Genomic DNA, 9,310 nt, shown 5'->3' with positions numbered 1-9,310 from the left:
TCTGAGGCCTTTGAATTGTGGTGCTGGAGGAGACTCCTGCGAGTCCCTTGGACCGCAAGGTGATCAAACCACTCAGTCCTAGAGGAGATCAACCCTGACTGCTCTTTAGAAGGCCAGATACTGAAGATGGAACTCAAATGCTTTGGCCACCTAATGAGAAGGAAGGACTCCCTGGAGAAGAGCCTAATGCTGGGAACAATTGAGGGCAAAAGAAGAAGGGGGCGGCAGAGGATGAGGTGGCTGGATGGAGTCACTGAAGCAGTCGGCGTGAGCTTAGGTGGACTCCGGGAGATGGTGGAGGACAGGAGGGCCTGGAGGAATGTTGTCCATGGGGTCGCGATGGGTCGGACACGACTTCCGACTAACAACAACAACAACATTGTTTTATCTGCAGTTTTAGGAGCAATTTCTTTAAAACGTTATGCATACCCATCTTTGATACTAGATAACTGCCTCAAAGGGCGGGTTTGCATGTCATACAAAGCAGCCTCCAAGTTAGCCACTGGGTTGGTTGTTCTCTGGTCAGTCCATGGTACTCCCAACAGAAGTTTGGGCTCCCTTCTGTTTCTTCCTGTTGGCTCCAGCATGTAACCCAAATGTCTGTTGGTCTGCTGAGATCTGTGGCTGCCAAGGGCAAAACTTTGTTATTTGTTTTTCGGCGCCAGGTGAAGACCTTTTTATTTAAACGTCATTTTAATTGTTAACAATATTTACTTATTTATCTGGCCAAGGCGACTTCTTTTCTTTTATAACTTCTTTTATATTGTTTATATTTTTTATTTATTTTATATTATTAATTTTAATTTTATATTGTTATTTTTATATTGAATTGTATTGTATTGTGTTGTAAGCCACCCCGAGGCTTCGGCAAGGGGCAGCATAGAAATGTTATAATAACAACAACAACAACAACAACAACAACAACAACAACACTCCCGCCTCCAGCATCAGCTTGTCAATGGAGTCAATTTTCTTAGCCTTTAAGGTTGTAGAAACCCATTTCCTGGCCTTTTCTTTTGGGAACTTTCACTGTGACACAGTCTACCTCTGCAGTGTCTAGACAAGCACCCCGGTGTTCCCCTCTTCCACAACAGCAGGTACACTGTTAGTGAACACCTTTTTTGGTTAGTAAAAGAAAAGGCTGTTTCCAGTTAAGCCTAAGCAAACCCAGTGTCAAAGCACCTTATCTCCCCAGCCTCTTCCCTCCTGATAGGGTTACAGGGTGGTAAACAGAAGCAGGAAACAAGCACAAATGTCATAGCAAAGCAGTAACTTGGAAGGGGAAAAGCAGAAATGTAAAGTCAGCTGAGAAGGAAAGAGGGAGGATGGCACGGAATGGGCAAGATGAGGAGGAGGAGGAGTGGACGTTTTGGTGGCTTTGGTCAGGTGGCCCTCTGGCCGTTCCCATGATGAAATTGCCCTGCAGTGTTTAGATGACACGACAAGCTGTCAGCAGCCCTGAAACAAGATGGGTTCTTCAGGTTGGTTATTAGTGAAGCCATCCTGCAGAAATGGTGTTGACAACCACCATGGCTGTCCCCAGTAAGGGGACTGTTGCATCTTGCATCCCAGGGCACTGACTAGGCTCACATGACATGCCAAGTAATCACAAATTATCATTGTTTGTCCTGTTGTCCAAATGCGGCCCTGGTGACCGACCATTTTGACTTACCGTGATGGTCACCCATGATAGGACACAAAGGCCTGTTCTAGGGTTTTGCTCTGGAATGACTGCTTGTTCTTGACAGCTGCCATGGGGCTCAAGGCCCAGAACAAGCGAGCTGGCCAGAGGGCATGGCTGACAGCTGCTCCCTCCTGGGAACTTCTCTGGGGCGGGAGATGGGAACCAGTGATTGGCACAGCTGGACTCTCCCGAGAATGGGGCAGTGCCGCCAAACTGATCCCCCCCCCTCCGCCCAGCTTCTGCCTGAGAGGCTTATTCCCAGGACAGAGCTGGGGGTTACAAGTCAGCCGAGCAGGGACAGCCTGAGCAATCGGTCCCCCACCTCCTGCCTGCGAGTTCTCCTCTCAGGCTCTCAGGCAGGCGGTAGGAGCCTGTATGCCATTTGGTGGTATTACTCAAGAGCACGGCAGCATCCCCGAGTGGATCAAGCAGCCCTACCTTCTGCTAGAAGCGGGGGTACATACCTCCTGGCCGATCACCTACGGCAATGAGTGAAACCATATTACCATATGAAGAACTCCCCAGTTCCAGCTAGCACTATTAAGCACAGAGCCTAAAATGTCCTATTTTGTGTAAGATGACTCATGTATCGGACAAAGTCTATATTTTGGGTTGTTTTTCTGGTGTTTATCATATGTTAGGTATATTTATTTATTATTCATTTATTTGGAATTTTTGTATGTCCTATTTGCATAAGCCTCGGGACGGCTTCCAACATTATAAATAAATACACATGAAAATTGTTGGTGTTGCTAGTCGCGAAGTCGTGTCTGACCCATCGCGACCCCACGGACAACATTCCTCCAGGCCCTCCTGTCCTCCACCATCCCCCGGAGTCCACTCAAGCTCACACCAGCTGCTTCAGTGACTCCATCCAGCCACCTCATCCTCTGCCAACACATGAAAATACAAACATATAAAATCTGGATACGTCCTGGCTCAATATTAAAACCAATAAATAAAATCAACAATTATTAAAATATCGTTTAAATAAAAAGGTCTTGGCCTGAGACATATGAGACGGCCTCCAATTTTTGCTTCCCTATTTTCAGTTTCGAGGGCCTCTTATATACTGGTATATATGGGTTTTTGTCAGCCAGAAGCGGCTAGATTCTTGTGATCTCATGTTACCACATTCTAGCTAATATTCATGTTCCCCCTCCAACTTGGAGGCCCACAGCTGCCTGCAAAGGAGCTGGTTGATTAGGGAGGCTGGCTGGTGCCAGTGCCATAGACGGGTACGGGGGTCTAGCCTTTTTTTTTTTTTAACATTGAAAATCATACGATGAAAATTTTTCACCTGCATGTAAGACAACCCACCAATTTTTGCCTCTCCATTTCCAGTTTCAAGGATTATCTTATACACTGGTATATAGGGTACTTCATTGTGTCAGAGCACTTTCAACACCATCAGTCCACAATGCAGAAAAACAACCCACCTCCAGAGAAGCTTTGCCCTGCAAAGGAAATATCCTTTAATCTGCTACACAGCACACCTGTCCTTACTAGAATGTTTGAAGGTCATTTTGTAATGCAGAAGTGAGCTTTGTTTTGCACAAAAATCACACCTGGATACTGTTGGTCACTCTGCTCAAAGGGTCCTCTCGAACTGTTGTTGCAGGTACAGGAAAAACCCTCTGCCTCTACTCACGATTCTTTGGATTTTAGTTTTTATTTTTTTTATTTTTTTTATTTATTTTTCGATTTATATCCTGCCTTTTTCCTACTAAGGGCTCAAGGCAGCTTACATCATTCTCCTCCTCCATCTAATCCCCACAACAACCACCCTGTGAGGTAGGTTGGGCTGAGAGTCTGTGACTGGCCCAAAGTCACCCAGTTGGCTCCATGGCTGAGCGGGGACTAGAACCCAGATCGCCTGAGTCCCAGTCCCATGCTCTTAACCACCACACCACACTGGACTCTTGACGAGGAAACCACGCCATGGCTGGGTTCACGTGACAAGCAACCCGGCCTGGTTTCCATGGTACATATTCTTTTGGCCTGGATGTGCCTACCAGACAATTGAGTGCTTTCTGTGCCAGCGTGGTTTCGACTCCCCTCTCGCAATCTTCCTGCTGTTGGCATGTATCCCATCAGCCATCGCCCCTGAACTTCTGCTCTTTTCATGGGACCCTGGAAGGACTGTGGAAGCCATGATGCTGGAATGAGACAACCAGAGAAGCATGGCAGCCATAGACTGCTGTTTCTTATCGTGGTTTCTAAAATCAAATGCGCTGAGCTTGAAATACTGTGACACGATACGGATGACCCAAAAAGCCTCCCCGTGCAAGAAACCACCACGGCTTGCTGTATTGTGTGAACCAACCCGATTACTAGGTCTTGCTTGATTCAGGTTAGCCCAGGTGTGCATATGTGTTCGCTCTGAGTTTTGTTTTGTTTGCTGTTCCAGGCAGATTTAAAATCCCATTGTGCTAGCAAGCACAACACTAGCACATTAAATTATGAAAAATTAGAGTGCTGTTTTAAAAAAATCGGTAATCTTACAAAAATGGAATTGTGAGATGATTAAGCATTGATTGGATTTATTCTATATTTATTTATTATGATATTTTTATCCAGGAGTCTCCGCCAGCACCACAATTCAAAGGCCTCAGTCCTTTGGCGCTCAGCCTTCCTTATGGTCCGGCTTTCACAGCCATACATTGCAACTGGGAAAACCATAGCCTTGACTATACGCACTTGCCCAAATATTGGGGAAAGGTGACATCTGTGTGATCTGTGTGCCTTCCCAGTCTGCTGTCCAGATGCTTTCTTTTGATGGCAACTTCAAGGACAGCACAAGGTTTCTGAGTGTCATATGATTCCCCATCTGTAAGGTGGACTGGCAGCACACAGCCTTTCAAACAGGGGGCACCTTCAGCTGGATAGTCCTTTAAAAAGAGGATTATTCTTTATAGATAGGGGACATGGCCGCACTCCTGGCTGGGAATAGTAGGATTTGCGGTCAACCTCTGGTGGGTTCTAAGTTGGGGAAGTCTGCTATTACCATTTTACCACACTGACTTCTGCATTTCTACCTTTGTCTTTTTTTCCTCAGGGAAATTGCTAGCAGAGGCCTGCAAATGACAGATTTCCCAGGGCTTAAAGGGAACATGGAACCAGCTTTGGCTAATGGCTGTGTAGCCCTCCGACTCTCATCTGTACCTGCCAGCATAGTCAGAGGTTAGGAATGCTGGGAGTTGTACTCCAAACCCTTTGGAGGGCCCCAGGTTGGAGAAGCCTTTTGGGTAGGGTTTACCTTTGGGGACTTGCTGAAATGTTGGTTATTTTGAGCACCCTCTACTGGCTGTCCTGAAGCAGAGCACAAAGCATTGTTGGCATTCTTTCCCCTTCTCCGCTCTCTCATATAGCAGTGCATCTTTAGATCATTTTTACATAAAAAGGAATGGGCATCTTACGGCTGGGTCAAATATAGAAAAGGCGAGTGATGCATGGACTAGGAGAAGCACAGCTGGAAGGCAAACATGATCAAATATTGACAAATTCCCCCAACCTGGAGCCGTCCAGATGTGCTGGACTGCACTTCCCCAGCATCCCAGCACATCTAGAGGGTGCCAGGTTGGGGGAGTCTGAATGATTGCATCTGTTCATCCCCTGCCTCTTGCATGGTGTCACTGCTGTTGGCTCCAAAGGAGTCAAAAAAGGGACGAGAGAGGAAAGCCACCTCTTCTCTGAGAGAGGGAGAAGACCTGCTTACCTCCTCACATTTGCTATTCACCCACCTGAGCAGGTAAGTGGCAAAGAACAGCTTAGATGGGCTGGTTACAGGGCAGGTGTGCATACAGTTTCCATGTTCTCATGTATAAGTATAGATACAAGATTACAAACTAGAACAACGATCTGAATAGGTACAATTTAAATAGATTTCAGTGCAGTACATCTCACTCTCTAGGGGAAGGCTGACGAGGGTCTTAAGGACCCTAAGCTGCTTCCCTGGTTCTTAGTGTTGAGAGGAAACTCCAAGGCCTCTGCCATTCTGAAACGCATGTATCCATCAATATTAGTGCCATAACCATAAACTCCCAGGCCGGAATGGGATTTTAGGTCATGGGCCCTAATGGGTAAGCCTGAATTCAGGAAAAAGGACCTAGTATCCTGGGCTAACCAGTGTGAGATAAGAATGAATGCTGGAATTCTTACGGTCAGACATTTCCCTGGGAAAAGACTAGGCCAGGGGTCGGCAACCTTAAACACTCAAAGAGCCATTTGGATCCGTTTCCCACAGAAAAGAGAACACCGGGAGCCACAAAATCCTTTTGACATCTAAAATGAAGATAACACTGCGTATTTCATTTTTTACCTTGATGCTATGTATAAAGAAACTGTAGTGTGTTGCATTTATGAAATCAGTGAACTGCTACAGAGAAAACCAATTTTTTATTTCAGCATGCAACAAAAACATTTTGAACTCCAAAAAAAGAAGCTGGGTTGAAGGTTACTTTCAAATAAAATACTCAATGTCTATCTGAGTCCTCCTTGTACTTATGAAATAAAAAGCCGAACTTAAATTATGATTTTTGCTCAGATCAAGCTTCCGCATCAGTTCCGAAATGGCTTTTTTTCTCTCATCTCCATCCGGATATTTTTCAGCAAAGGCTGCGTGTTTATTCTGGAAATGTCTTGCAACATTCGACTTTTTGTTGTTTGCCAATTTCTCACCACGTATTAAGAATACCGGTAAACCAGTCTCATCATCAGTAAAAGCAAATGAATCTGCCCACGTACCATTAAATGTTCTGTTTTCTTCAGAAATTTTTCTTTTCTTCGATTTATCCATGGTTGGCCTACCAGGGGAAAAAGCTCAGTAAATCGTGCCGGCACATGTCGCCGATCGGCGGCTGTGACGTGTATTTTGAGCGACAGAGCCAGAGCAGAGGGATTCAAGAGCCATGTGCAGCTCTGGAGCTGTGGGTTGCCGACCCCTGGATTAGGCAAAACAACCCCATAAAGAGGATGCCCCATTGTCCTGAGACACCTAGAAATTACTTTATCAATACCACCCTGAACTATTGTTTCCAGAGAAACAATAGTTCAGGTCATAGACTGAGCAGGGGCTTAGAGCCAGTGACCTTCTGGCTCCTTGGAACCCAACTATTTTATGATTCTATGATCAGGAAGCAATCAAACACCCTTCCAACAATTAGCATAAGTCTGGGCAACTCATCTTTCCCATAGACACATGTTTAGAGAAATAGTAGATCAGGGACTTAGAAAAAAGATACACACTAGCTCTGAACTCAAGCAAAGACATGCTCTGAACACAGCCCCCACGCCCCCCCCCCCAGCCTTCCTGCCCAGACATAAGACTGCTTTCAAGAAACTACCCTGCAAGGTAGTTTCTTCAAGGTAATGGACACCCCTTCGGTTAGTCACTCTGTTAGGCTGGAAGTTCTTCATCGCTTTAGAAATATGGAGTAAGTTTGGGATGCAACAGGAATATTTGCTGCCTAGACAACATCAGATTAAAGGCTTGTGCTGCTCTATATTTTTCTGACAAATAGATTTTCTTCTGTGTTGAGTGTGTTTGTGTGAATGCAAAACCAGGGTTAGACTTGCTCTCTCAGCCTGCTTAAAAAATCCCAGAGCTTTTGTGGCAATCTGGAGAGCAAGCACCTCCTTTGAGGTGTATTACTCTACAAGAGACCTGGCGTAACAGCCCTCCTTTCTTAGGTTTCCTTGAATTTAAGCCAGACCTAGGTAAGATACCCCCTTTTGGACCCAAAACTTAATGTGATGAGAGGTTTGAGAGAGCCAGAGAAACCGAGAGCCTTGCCACCTGTCTTACTGGGTAAGACAGTCGTACACACACAGTCACCCAAGACAGAATGCTCAAAGCAGAGATTCATAGAATCAGAGAATAGGAGAGCTGGAAGGGGCCAAGAAGGCAAACACTTTTTATTCTCCAGTGCACTTCCAGTAAGCACAACCAACAAAGAATGAGCCAAAAATGGAGAGATAAAGGGAATATTAGGAAAGGAGAAAATAACTTGGTCTAATGTGATTCAATTAGAATGTTGGACAAGAGAATGGATAAAGAAAAGAGGTAGATGCAGGGATTATACACAGTCTGAAGATATGATTATAGAAAAGGAAAAACGAGATATGCGAATGAAAGTGGTAGTAGGTAACATTTAGAAGATATTGTCAGAAGAACAAAATCGATACGATTCACTTAAAGCAACATAGGAAATAGATATGAGAGAGAACATCAGTAATGGAGATTGGGAAAATATTTGGATGAAGAGGATATTAAAATGTATATGTCTGTAAGAATAAAGGAAAATGTTTATAAAATTGAATGGAAGTGCTACTTAAGTGCTCTGGTGAAGTTGAACTGTATAGATAAAATTCCAATTTATGTTGGAGAAGTGGGTACATATTTCCATATGTGGTGGGAATGCAAATATATAATGAAATTTTGGAAAGTTTTTAAAGAATATAGTAAAATATTAAGTCTACATATAGAGATATGCCCCAAGATTGCATTATTTCAATATTTGATAAGAAACAATGGAGCTAGAATAATAAAGATCAACAGCAAATTTAATAACTGCAGTGAGATTAATTATAGTTTAGGATTGGAGAGTAAATTACAATTACCAATTGTGTGATTGGTATAAAGAAGTTTGGAATACAGCTATTATTAATAAATTTACATGTGGTATTAAAACGAGAAAAGGGCACTTAAAGAAAAATAAGTTTAAGGATATTTGGGGTGTATTTATTGAGCATGTCTTTACAAAAGGGAAAGGATTTGAGCCATCAAAAGAATCATTTGCAGTTTTGGAAGGGGGCAATGTCCTGTGAGCCATCCCGAGGCTATGTAGCAATGGGGACGGCATATAAAAACTTTAAAGAAATAAAGAAATAAATATAGAAAGAATGTTTGAATGTGTTCCCTTTACCTGTAACATTTATCCTTGGTCCTGGTGATAGGGGGCACAGTACTGTTAAGAATTCTTTCCATTGTATGATTAATTTCATGTTTATATTTTAAATGTAGTTTTATTTTGGTTGTATTTTAGTTTGAAAATTATTTTTTAACAAAATTTAAGAGTTGTACCAGGCTTGGCTGGCTGCAGGAGTTCTTCTCCCATGCCCCTCCCTGCAGTCATAAATCATGTCTATTCTCAGTGTTCACATGAACACCGGAGGAGGATGCCTTTAAGATAAGCCCCCTGCAGCATGTGAGGATTCTGGTTTTCAGGGCCGCTCCTCATCTGACGAGTCTGAATTGCCTAACCTTGGAAGGAGTGCCAAGAATAACTACCTCTTTCATTCCTAACAATGGGGGCAGAGAAATTCCTGAAGGGCTGCTGCTGAACAGAAACATAGCGCGTCAGAAGGGGCCTCTCGGGCCATCTAGTCTGACCCCCGGCTCCAGCCGGCTCCGCACACGACATGCCCACCATGTGGACGTCCAGCCTATCCTTGAACACCCGCACCGATGGGGCCTCAACGACCTCTCATGGAAGCCCATTCCTCACCCTCGGGGTCCTGACTGTCAGGAAGTTCTTCCTGGCATCTACATGGAACCTTGCTTCCCTGAGCTTCGCTCCGTTGGAGCACGTTCTGTGGATGTAGTTGAAAGCAACACTGGTGGAT

General features: G+C 44.3%; 1 long non-coding RNA gene across 1 annotated transcript; it reads left to right on the top strand.

Moving 5' to 3' along the window:
* Window positions 1-3,604: 3,604 nt before the first annotated feature.
* On the top strand, window positions 3,605-9,093 carry LOC123026711. Its single transcript, XR_006415368.1, has 3 exons — window positions 3,605-4,037; window positions 4,743-4,867; window positions 8,840-9,093. It is a non-coding gene; the product is annotated as an uncharacterized LOC123026711 (long non-coding RNA).
* The last annotated feature ends 217 nt before the right edge of the window (window positions 9,094-9,310 follow it).

This window comes from Varanus komodoensis, unplaced genomic scaffold, assembly GCF_004798865.1.
Source record: "Varanus komodoensis strain SLA01 unplaced genomic scaffold, ASM479886v1 scaffold3, whole genome shotgun sequence".
Taxonomy (NCBI): Eukaryota; Metazoa; Chordata; class Lepidosauria; order Squamata; family Varanidae; genus Varanus; species Varanus komodoensis.
This window is presented reverse-complemented; position numbering and strand designations above follow the sequence as displayed.